The 11,124-nt window shown below is 40.7% G+C and overlaps 1 pseudogene; it reads left to right on the top strand.

Annotated features, from left to right (window-relative positions):
• The first annotated feature begins 1,106 nt into the window (after window positions 1-1,106).
• LOC140322423 (PC-esterase domain-containing protein 1A pseudogene) lies at window positions 1,107-1,863 on the top strand (annotated as a pseudogene).
• The last annotated feature ends 9,261 nt before the right edge of the window (window positions 1,864-11,124 follow it).

Raw genomic sequence — 11,124 nt, forward strand, 5'->3', positions numbered from 1 at the left:
ATATAGGGAAACTGTCTCTTCTGATGATGATGATGATGATGATGTTGTCCTTGATCCGACATGGGGCGAACAAGGAGATCCTCATAGGCAGGAGGAAGAAGAGGAGGAGGAGGAAGAAGAAGAAGAAGAGGAGGATGCTGGAACAGATGATGGTGGATCTCGGACACGACACATAGCGGACGCTGCAAATATCATCACAGACATACGTGCCCAGTATGCATAGTGCACCACCAACCCAGGAAGAGGAGGAGGTGGAAGAGGATGAGGAGGACATTGCAGGCATGGCAGAAGAGGATGAAGGGGCAGAGGAGGATATTGAGGGTACATGGCATCCATCCACCCAATCACAAGGCGGCATGCTCCATGGATGGCAAGACCAGGCGGAGGAGGAGGAGGACGACCCTGTGCTGCTGTTAGACCCACAGGAGTGTGGGTCCAGAATTACCTTAGCTGTGGGTAGTTTGAGCTAAATGACAGCCTTCATGCAGGAGTGCATAGCTAAAGATCCACGCATAAAGCACATAAAAACAAAGACTGATGACTATTGGATTGCTACATTACCGGATCCACGTTACAAGCCTGAGATACAACTCATCTTGCCCCAGGGGACCTAAAATGCAGCACTACCAAGAAGTGCTTGTAAGGGACTTGTGCTCAGCCTTTCCAGCTGGCGGCAGCAGCAGCATTACTGCTGCTGCCTGCCCACTGTCCAGTACCTAGCTCTAGATGCCAGGCTAGACTCAAGCTCAACAGGATTTTCTTTCCCCACTGATTCCGCCAAGCCCCAATTCCTTTCATGTGCTTTCACTCGATAGCAGGCCCTGAGACGGAGTGTGGAAGGCATTAGTAACTGGCATCTAGAGCTGGGTGTAGTGCATCTTTAATGACACCCCGAAGTGTGTAATCTGAAATTTGTGATTGAATGCAGAAGGCCACATCTTCTGCTTCATCCATCAGTACCACGCTTTATCGGACTGAATTTTGGTGTATGTTACCCCGGAACTTTTTAGTGGGACAGCAGTCCCTCTGTTTATGTTGGGGAATGTGATGGGAAACACCGGTATATGTAACGGGAACTGAGAGGTCCTGGATGACCACATTGAGCCATGAAGTTATTGAGCTCAGCAGACGCCCGGAGACTTCTCCACAACAAATATGTGGCCGTCCTCCATTCAAGGGAGACTCCATTCAAAGATCCGACAGCAAGGATCTTGTGAAAATACAGCATAATGATGACTTTTGGACTGAGAAGCAGCTGAAAGGGAAGGGTGACATGTCATTTGCAAACGACACGTTGGGGGATCTCTGGGTGAAATGCACAATGCCATAATTTACCGCCAAGTGCGTCATTACAGAATTGACCACCAATTTGTACGGTTCTATCTCCTGAACCGTGTTTCTGCGGAGTACATAGAGAGCGTGCTGGCCAACTTCCAACATGGACCTCAGTCCGACGTTGTCATCATCAACTTGTGTATATAAGATGTTATCAGGTATCATGAGCAATCACTGCAAATGTACAAAACCAACCTGGACCAACTGTTTATTCGTCTCACCGAAGTGCTGAGCCCCAAATGTCAGGTGATATGCAACACGTCCATGTCTGTTGGATTCAAAGCTGGTGAAATGCTAGAGTACCCAATTCCTAATGTGCGCTGGGACATCATAGAAGGGAATTTCTACAGCGCCACACTGGCAGATTTGCACCAATTGGATGTGATTGACTTGCACTTCCACTTACGCTTCAAGATGCTCTCCAGGGTTAAAGATGCCACCCACTCGAATCAGCTGGCTCATCAAGATTGGAATCTCGTTCATCTATTCATGTCTCCAATAGCTACAGCTTTGACACTGTCCATATAGGTGTTGGCCTCAACCTCTACTGCCGCCCTTGCTCCTTCTCAGGGCCCACAGCTTCCTCCTCATGCTGTAACTGATGCCACCTGCCCAGTACCCAGCTCTGGATGCCAGTTACCAATGCTGTCCACGATCCGTCTTAGGGCCCACCGCCTCCTCCTCCTGCTGTTGCCACCTGTCAGTACGCCATTCATAAATATGGCATTACAGTGATCTAGGTGGCATTGATGATGCATAACACCCAGCTCTAGATGCCAGTTACCAATGCGGTCCCCCCGCTGTCTTAGTGCCCACCGCCTCCTCCTCCTGCTGCTGCCACCTGTCACTTATAACTTATAACAGAGCTGTGTAGCTGGCTAATTTTTGGACTGAAAGACCTCCCTCAGAGGTCTTAAGCCTGCGTATGGCTTGTAACGGAGCGGTGAAACCTGGTGGCTAATTTTTGGACCAGAGGAACCCCCTCATGTCCCTCTCTGCCTCTACTCGGAGACCGTGTAAAATCCGGCATGTTCCCTTGACTGCCCCATAAAATGGCCTTGCCAGCAACAGAAAAAAGACTTCTTATTTTTTCTTTTACTTGTACAGTGTTGTGCAGAGCTGGGGGAGTCTTGACATGTCTTTTTAAATGTATTTATAGGCTGTAGAAGCTCTCCACCATTCCGAAAAAAACCCTGAATTTTTCCCCCATTGACTTTAATGGAGTTCGAATTCGACATTCGATCACCCGAATAATTATGCATTATTCGTCTGAATAGCGGTCGAATTGAATAGTGAGCTATTCGAACAACACTACTGACCACCATAACTCCACAATCGAAATCAGTATGGCCAAAAGAAGAATTGAAGATGGGGACACAACACTGTCATCCTATACCTGCAAGTACCTTTTAGGATAAGATCACCATGTATTAATATGAAAATTGTAGATAGGAAAAAAGGAATTTAGACTTGCTAACATATTAACAATTTTATGTGATTTTAGTTATTAGGTGACAGTGTTCCCTGTTGAGAAGACCAGTCACACCAACCAGCTATGCACAGGATCACTGATCCCCTCACTGGTTCTGCATGGCATACTAGGTAACATTTTTCTAGCAAACTGCCCCCCATGCGTGGGCTTTAAAGGCTGTCTGATCCGCCCATATTAAAATGTGTCAGATCATTGCATTATATTGCATATTATGAAGTATTAAAGAGTTTTACTATACTTTTTAAAAAAGAATATAATGTCTTTAAGCAGTTAAAAATTTGTATTCTTGGTTGCATGCATAACCATTGCAATGGCCTGTAATGTAGCTAGCTTCAGTTGGCAGTGGGCACATTTTAATACATTTAAATTGCCAAGAGATCTTCATAAAAAAGCAACACAGATCAACTGTCAGGGGCCACAACAAACAGCAACTGATGTGTCACATCAAATAGACTAAAGTTAAACATGATTATATTATCAAAGAGGATGTTATAAAGTAAGCTAATAAGCAAACGAATAAAAATAAATAAATATCAGTGAATTTATAAAATGGTAATGTGTAAAGAACACTGCTAATCCCACTCGTGCATTGTAAGGAACAGCACAATGCTCTCAGCTTAACTATCTGAATTTTAATCAATGTTTTGATTTGAAAATGCTCTCACAGGATTTTGCATATATTGACAGGAGACCAGAATTTTTTTAACCTAATTATTGTCAACTTTTGCAGTAATGTAAATTTTCTTTATGTTTTTTTTAGATGGTTATCATTTTTTTTAAGGGTGGCTATTAGGGATGGGTATAGATTTTGGACCACTTTTCAACTCAAACATTCGATTTCAAGGCTGAAACCAAAGCTCTTTTTTACAACTTTTTTTCCCCTATGTTTACAGATTTTCCAATAATTACAGATCACATTTTACTTTTTGTTTGGTCTAATAGGAAAGCTTCTTTTTCCAGTCAACAGACCCTGGAAACTGACCAAGCAGTGGCCCACCCCTTTATATAAATATGTTACCGCAGCTTGAGCTCCCTCAGATTTAAATACACATGTGTTGAACTGATGTGGAGAGAGGCAGAAAAATATACATAGTGAGGGAGACTTTGATGGAGAGAGAGAAGTAGAGGAGACAGATCCATGAATGACCGATAGGTAAACAACCACAATAGAAGTCAATGGAAGAGAGCACAAAGATACCACAAAAAATATTAAAGTACTCCATAAATAACAAACCTAAATTATATATAAAAATAAGTAGTAAAAATAAGTATGCTATCAAATTAGATTTAGGTTTTACAGTTTTTTATTTTCTTACACACATACAAGATGTTTTTAGAATTTTTGCCATTTGTCACTTTGCAGTGATTGTTTCCTCTACAGAGACCCAAAACTTCAAAACAAGTACAAAAGTCACTGTATCATGTTCTTCCAGAGCTTGAAACATTTGCTCCATAAATCTGTATTTGTCTAGCACTAAATTTGAAAAATGTGCTATTTTTCTCAATTATACTGCGTGTACGCTACACAATTTACATTGCATATGCACATTCTAATTCAAATTTAATAAAGAAGAACCTGGGAGCATTGATTTACAAAGCAAACATAGTCAGCAAATGTTTTCCTTTATGCAGCTGTGGATAGATCTATATTCCAATTTAGTAAATAGGCATTAATGTGTTTGTAGTGCGTCAGAGAACTATAGCTTGTAAATTCAACTGTTGGCTAATATTTATATATTAAATAATAAAATAAAACATGTTCTTTAACTTATATTATGTAGGTTTACAGGCTTCTGACCTATGTGACCATTACAACAAATTCAGCACTGAAAGAGCACAGGTGGATGCACTGTAACCCAAGGCTCACAAGATATAAAAGCAAGCATTGGCCCATAGCTGCTCTTCATTACCCTAATAGCTGTTTTTTTCTGAACATAAAGGCTGAGAACAGAATGAATAATATTACCATTTATTATTTGGTAAAGCATCATGAACCTTTCCAGGGAACCTGGAAACAGATACAGTTTTTTGGTCTTCCTTGAACCTTTGTACCTTTAAGCACCACAATGAATTGAAACCATTTATGTAATATTATATGTGATACAAATCATTTGCTGTGATATGAATCAGCTCAAAAACAAAAAAATTAATGATGTCAAATGATGTACAGATGTCAAATTTATGTCGCTCTAAAAAACTTTTGTGATGGCCTGCCAGAAAACAAAATGTCTAATCTATTTCGAAATTTACCTGAGAAATGTATTTCTGTGGGTTAATTGAGGTTTTGTAAATTTTTTTTTAAAATATATATAATGGGGTAACTGGTTCAGTCAGCCACTTCAACCACCCCTTAGCACCATTCTAAAATTAACCATTACACATTTAGTCTGGACTTTTTTGGTGACAGCAGAATTTTAATAACACAAGACTTACTGTAAGTCAAAAAATAATTTGTAGAGAACATTTTCATAAAACACACTGTTTCTAAACTAGGGATAAAAAGGTTTCTGAAGGCCCCACAGAGTATGGAATAAGCTGCCCACCATACATCCGGCCCCCATCTGCATTACAACGCTATGGGGTTTATACCCATACCATACCATACCAGCAGACACAGAAAGCCATCTTACAATTTTTACCTAAAACAACAGAATAGAAAGCAGCTCCATAGCTAAGATAGGTCCCCAATAATACCACAACATGCTTTCAAGCTGTCGCCCACCACAAAAACATGTGGGGTGAAGCCCTACTCTTCTGAGCAACTCCACACTATATTGGCTTTTTAAATCCTGTCCTAAAACCCTAAGGGGGCCACAAAAATTAATCATTTATGTGGATGTCATCCCTATATAAATATTGACAAATGTCTTGTTCCAGGCCTCATTCAATGAGAAACTCACTTGTGCTAACCATATACTAAAAGTTTTATCATTACTATTTGCACAATTTGCTTTTAAACAATACAACTTACATGTTAGGAACTCCGAGAAAATAGATTAAATACAAAGAAATGGAGAGGTGAGAAAAAAATGAGAATCTGACACAAAAAGGAAAAATAATACAACTATGCAGCTCATTTATCCTAGACTGACGAACAAATACAACATTTGTATCAACATAGTCTACCACACACTAAGGACCCTGTTCCCTAGCCTTTGTAGAGCCTACAATATCTTCAAAATGCTAGGCTTAAAAAAAAGCTAAACAAATACTGTTTGGTGTAGCTGCTCCTTATCGATAGACAGATAGAAAGATCTTGTGCTTTCATTGCTAAGAACTTAATTTCTGTTGAAGTCAACTATTTACCAGGGGCAAAGGGAATTCCCAACTTTTAAGCCACATGCTGGATTATAGCCAATATAACTGCACTGATAGGGGAATCAACAAACCCAATGCAGAAAAATCATCCAAAACATGGATATAGAATCAAGTCTTGAAACGTCTTTGATTACACAGTAACTAAGAGTCTCAAATACCATGCAGGAAATTGCAAGTCCCATGAGTAATCAGCAATAGCAATTATTGAACCATCAGAATGACAAAAGAGTAAAGAAAATGTTACATTATACTAATTCACAAAATTGTTTCATTTATACTTTGATTTGTTGCAGTTGTGGTTTTGATATTTTTTTGTTTGGTCGCAACACTGCAAACTAATTTATATCAAGCTCCATATATAATAATTAGCACTTTATAATATGTCATCACACAATAGTATGAATGTCACAAAAAATTGAGACCAAGCATTTGGGATCTGATCCATTCCATTATAGTTTGGCTTTAGGGAAATCCAATATTTGAAAAAAGGATTGTTGGCAAAGATGTTATAATACATGTATCAAGGAATATTTAGTGATTTCACTTGTGTGTGTATGTCAAAATACATTTAAATGTATATAAATACATATGTATTTTCTTTTTTACTATTTTAACTGGACTGGTTTATGGGGGGGGGGGGCTAATCAAGGAAGTTTGCTTGTCCAGTAGTTGATGTGACTTTTAGTAATTTTAGTAATTGTTAGCTTCATCTGATGCGGCAATGTTTTTGTGCCTTGTTTCAAATTACAGTTTCTATTGTTTAGCAATTCTTCAGCAATGTTTTGGCATTGTATCCACAAATAATTAGTACAAATGTATGCATGATTTCCACTACAAACTGCTACTTGACCCCCTTCATTGCCTTTGACCCATTCTCAAAGTCAGATTGTCACATATTTGGTATTTGAATGTATCATGTACATGTTTATTTTATGAATAGTTTGTCATGGTTTGGATTTATTTGCTCCTTTTTAAATCGTCTGACATTTGCTAAATAAGCTGTGGTTTTCCTTTACTATACTTTACTCATGTTGATTTGCTGCCACTGTTCTACACAACTCCTCTGTTCATTTGTAGTATTGTTATAGGTTTGTTCTAGCTCTGCTGCCTGATCCTAGCCCTATTGTATACAAGCACACTTCCACTTCCTGGCCAAACAGGTTGTCAATAAGCTGTCCAGCTGAGTTGCATACTCATTCTAACACACCTGATGGTGATTGAAGGAGGTCCAGGTGACAAGCACAACATTAAACCACATTGATTGACAAGCTTACAGGTAGGGTCAACCACTCTTAAATATTGGATTGTATGCAATATTTAGGTGTTTACCTTATTTAAATAGTATTAGTATAGAAAACTTCAAGGGACAAATTTACTTTGTGCAAAAACATATTTTATTGCTTTGACAGCTTTCCAGGTTGTTTATGCAGTTTGAATGCCAATTTAGACCTTGGCCCACTATATATTCTCTTTTTCACATCAACACGGTTATTTGCATACCCACGCACGTGTGCGCATGTCACTGTAACCCTATATGTTTTCAGAGAACTTCTTAGCCCTTCTGCTTGCAACATTTCATAAGCCTTAACATGTGTTTGTGAAAAACCGGAAAAAAGATATTTAGGTAGTAATCCACAATTTATTTATTCCCCAAAAATTAGTTTTTTGTGTTGTCTCATAACTATTTTTCTTTTTTCCTCCTGGGACCATGTATGGACCACACCTCACCACCACCAGCACCACTGCTGGCACTAGCACCACTACCGGCACCACTGCTAGCACCAGCACCACTGCTGGCACCAACATTGGCACTACCACCCCAGGGCAAAGGTTGCCTAGAGAAGCAGGCCAAGAAACATCAAGGCCCCTCGCCCCTCAACCTGGCAGCTCAGCCAGTTTGAGCTAGCTCAGGGATTCTGCATCCAAGGCAACCAGCTTCACCCCTGAGCAAAATGCAGCCCTCATGGAGTCCTACGTCAATTTTTTTCAGAGAATCCATGGGGTCTTGCACTCCCAGACCTCCCATGCTGAAAGGCAGGGACTTTGGGGGGAAATTGCCAGGATGGTTATTGGAGTGGGCAGTACACAACGGTCCATTACCCAGTGTCAAAAGAGTGACATCTTCAGACACATCAAAAGGGTCCTGGGCACAGAGGCCGTAAGGAGTGGGACATATCCCCAACACCTTGTACAGCGTCTCAGGGAGTATGAAAGATCAGCGCTGCAATTCATTGGGCCAGAAACGGTGGTAGTGGTGGACTACTGGAATGAATCCGATGCTTGGCAACCATATAGGTTCAAACCTTTCACACTAATTACCTAACTACAAATGGCAAATTTTAAACTAGAAGTTTTTTTTTTTTTTTTGGGGGGGGGTTGCAACAGTTTAGTAATTTGAACTTATGCCAAAGTTGTATTGTGTTTTTCCTTAGATTTGTTTAGGTACAAATCTTAGATCAATTTTGTAAGATGAGCTGTTTATTGTTTTGTATTTTTGCATTCTTTTTACTTGCATGAACAATGTATGTATTTCTAATTTTTGACAATAGTACACCATGAGATGCAGCAGTCCCCTCCTGTCCTCCCTGCTCAGAGTGATGAGGATGATGAGGATGCCGCTTCACATGTAGAAGATGTAGAAGTCTTCCTCCTGGTAACATAAACCTTCATGGTACATCTTGTTTGACATCATGCAGCTGTCTATAATCATGTTTAAAACAACAGACATATGCGTAACATTTCAGCTTTCCCACAAGTTGCATTTTACGCATTTGTTTGTCTGGGGGGTATGTTTTTTTGTTATTTTGGGGGGGAACTGATCAATACAAATGATCTTTTATAGTCAAGCTCATTCTATTTCTGTTGTTTTGCTTTTATTTACCAGATCCACATCAACAGGAGGAGGTGGTTGAGCCACTGCAGGGAGGCCTGGAGGAGATTCAAGGTAATTTTGTTTGTGTGTGTGTTCAACCTTCCAAAAGTTAATTAAGAAGCTTTTATCCCTATGTAATTTTCAGTTTTTTTTTCATTTTATTTGTAGATGTTTATAGTGCTGCTTTCCTTTGGGAATGTCTGCCTGGTTATTGAGTTAAATATTTAAAATAGACTCCAATTTCTGTGTGATTCTAAAATGTAGGTTTGCCTTAGCTAAATATTGTGGACTTTGGATAGGTGATTTTGGATAGACTTTGGATAGGCCAAGATTTGTCTACACATTCATTCATTTTGATGTCAAATATCATGTGCCTTTGTAGAACATCGGAGTCCCCTGGTTTGTGGGGTGAGTTGGGGTGATGACCCAGCTGGACCTTTTGTTTTCAGCTCCAAATTCCCAAATGAAATTAGGCTGGGAGGTCCATTAAAATACATTAACCAATCCCAATCTAGGGGGTGTGTGTCAACCAATAGTCATCTTACAGATCACACCAAGTATCCAATCCAAGAGCCCCAATGATACCTCATGGGAATTCACTATATACAAATGGAAACAGGTACCCATTACCTCTTAGCAGGTAGCTATAAGATATTCCTGATTGCAGTCTTGTAGGTATCTATATTAATATTGCATTATTTTGCTCTTTTGTAATTATTATGTACTACTAACCATTATTAGATTATTACTGAGGAATAGCAAGAGGAGGAAGCGGCAGGCCCTGAGACATACTGTGTATGGCTGTGTTACTCCTCCTGCTCTTACTGCTGCCACCTGCCCAGTGCCCAGTACCCAGCTCTAGATGCCAGACTAGACTCAGGCTCAACAGGGTCTTCTTTTCCCGCTGATTCCGCCAAGCCCGTTCCCTTTCATGTGGTTTCGCTACATAGTTGGTACGGATTGGAATCTCGTTGATCCATTCATGTCTCCAATAGCTACAGCTTCGACACTGTCCATATGGGTGATGGCCTCAACCTCTAATGCCATCCTTGCTCCTTCTCAGGGACCAACGCCTCCTCCTCATGCTGTAACTGATGCCACCTGCCCAGTTCCCAACTCTGGATGCCAGTTACCAATGCGGTCCCCACTCCGTCTCAGAGCCTCTTCCTGCTCTTCCTGCTGCACGGCCCAGGCTTGATCAATATGAGGCATCAGGATGCATGTATACTTCCGATGAGCCAGCTGATTTGAGTGGGTGGCATTTTTAACCCTGGAGAGCAGGTCGAAGCATAAGTGGAAGTGCATGTCTATCATATCCAGTTGGTGGAAATCTGCCAGTGTGGCCCTGTCCAAGTTCCCTTCTATGATGTCCCAGCGCACATTAGGAATGTGGTACTCTAGAACTTCACCAGCTTTGAATCCAACAGACATGGACGTGTTTCATATCACCAGACATTTGTGGCTCAGCACCTCGGTGAGCCGAATAAACAGGTGGTCCAGGTTGGTTTTTCAAACTGGCTCCAAAAGGCCGCTGCTTCCTTGTACTCTATTGGTGCAGTCCTGAAAACTACTATACTCAGTTTGAGTGTTTCACCGTTAGATGGATAGATAGATAGATAGATAGATAGATAGATAGATAGATAGATAGATAATGTGTTACATACACGCAGCCAGAGTCACACGCTAATTAAATTCATTTAGGTATAATTTTTTTTTTTTAAACTTTTTTTTCACGAATTTTTGCAGTCGAATCCTGTGTTTTTCGGGTCGGGTCTATCCAAATTCGAACAGCCATATTCGGGACGAATATAAGGACAACCCGAATTTGAACACCCACACTAGTTGTGATACTAGCAAATCTCTGTCAGCAGTGGTAAATGCAGGCATGCCCTGGCCTTATATAGGCCAATGGCTGCTTGTGTGGCATGCAGTGGGAGACAGCCAATCGGCTGCCTGCCACAACAAACATGGAGGAGAGCATCCCTGCTGTTATTGGAGGGCTATAGGCATTATGGGGGAGGTCCCTAGGCATTGTGGGAGGGCCAAATTAGGGGCTTCAAATCCAACAAAATTTGGGTCGGGTTGACCCGAACTCGAGTTGCCATAT

The sequence above is a fragment of the Pyxicephalus adspersus genome, chromosome 2 (genome assembly GCF_032062135.1).
Source record: "Pyxicephalus adspersus chromosome 2, UCB_Pads_2.0, whole genome shotgun sequence".
NCBI lineage: Eukaryota > Metazoa > Chordata > Amphibia > Anura > Pyxicephalidae > Pyxicephalus > Pyxicephalus adspersus.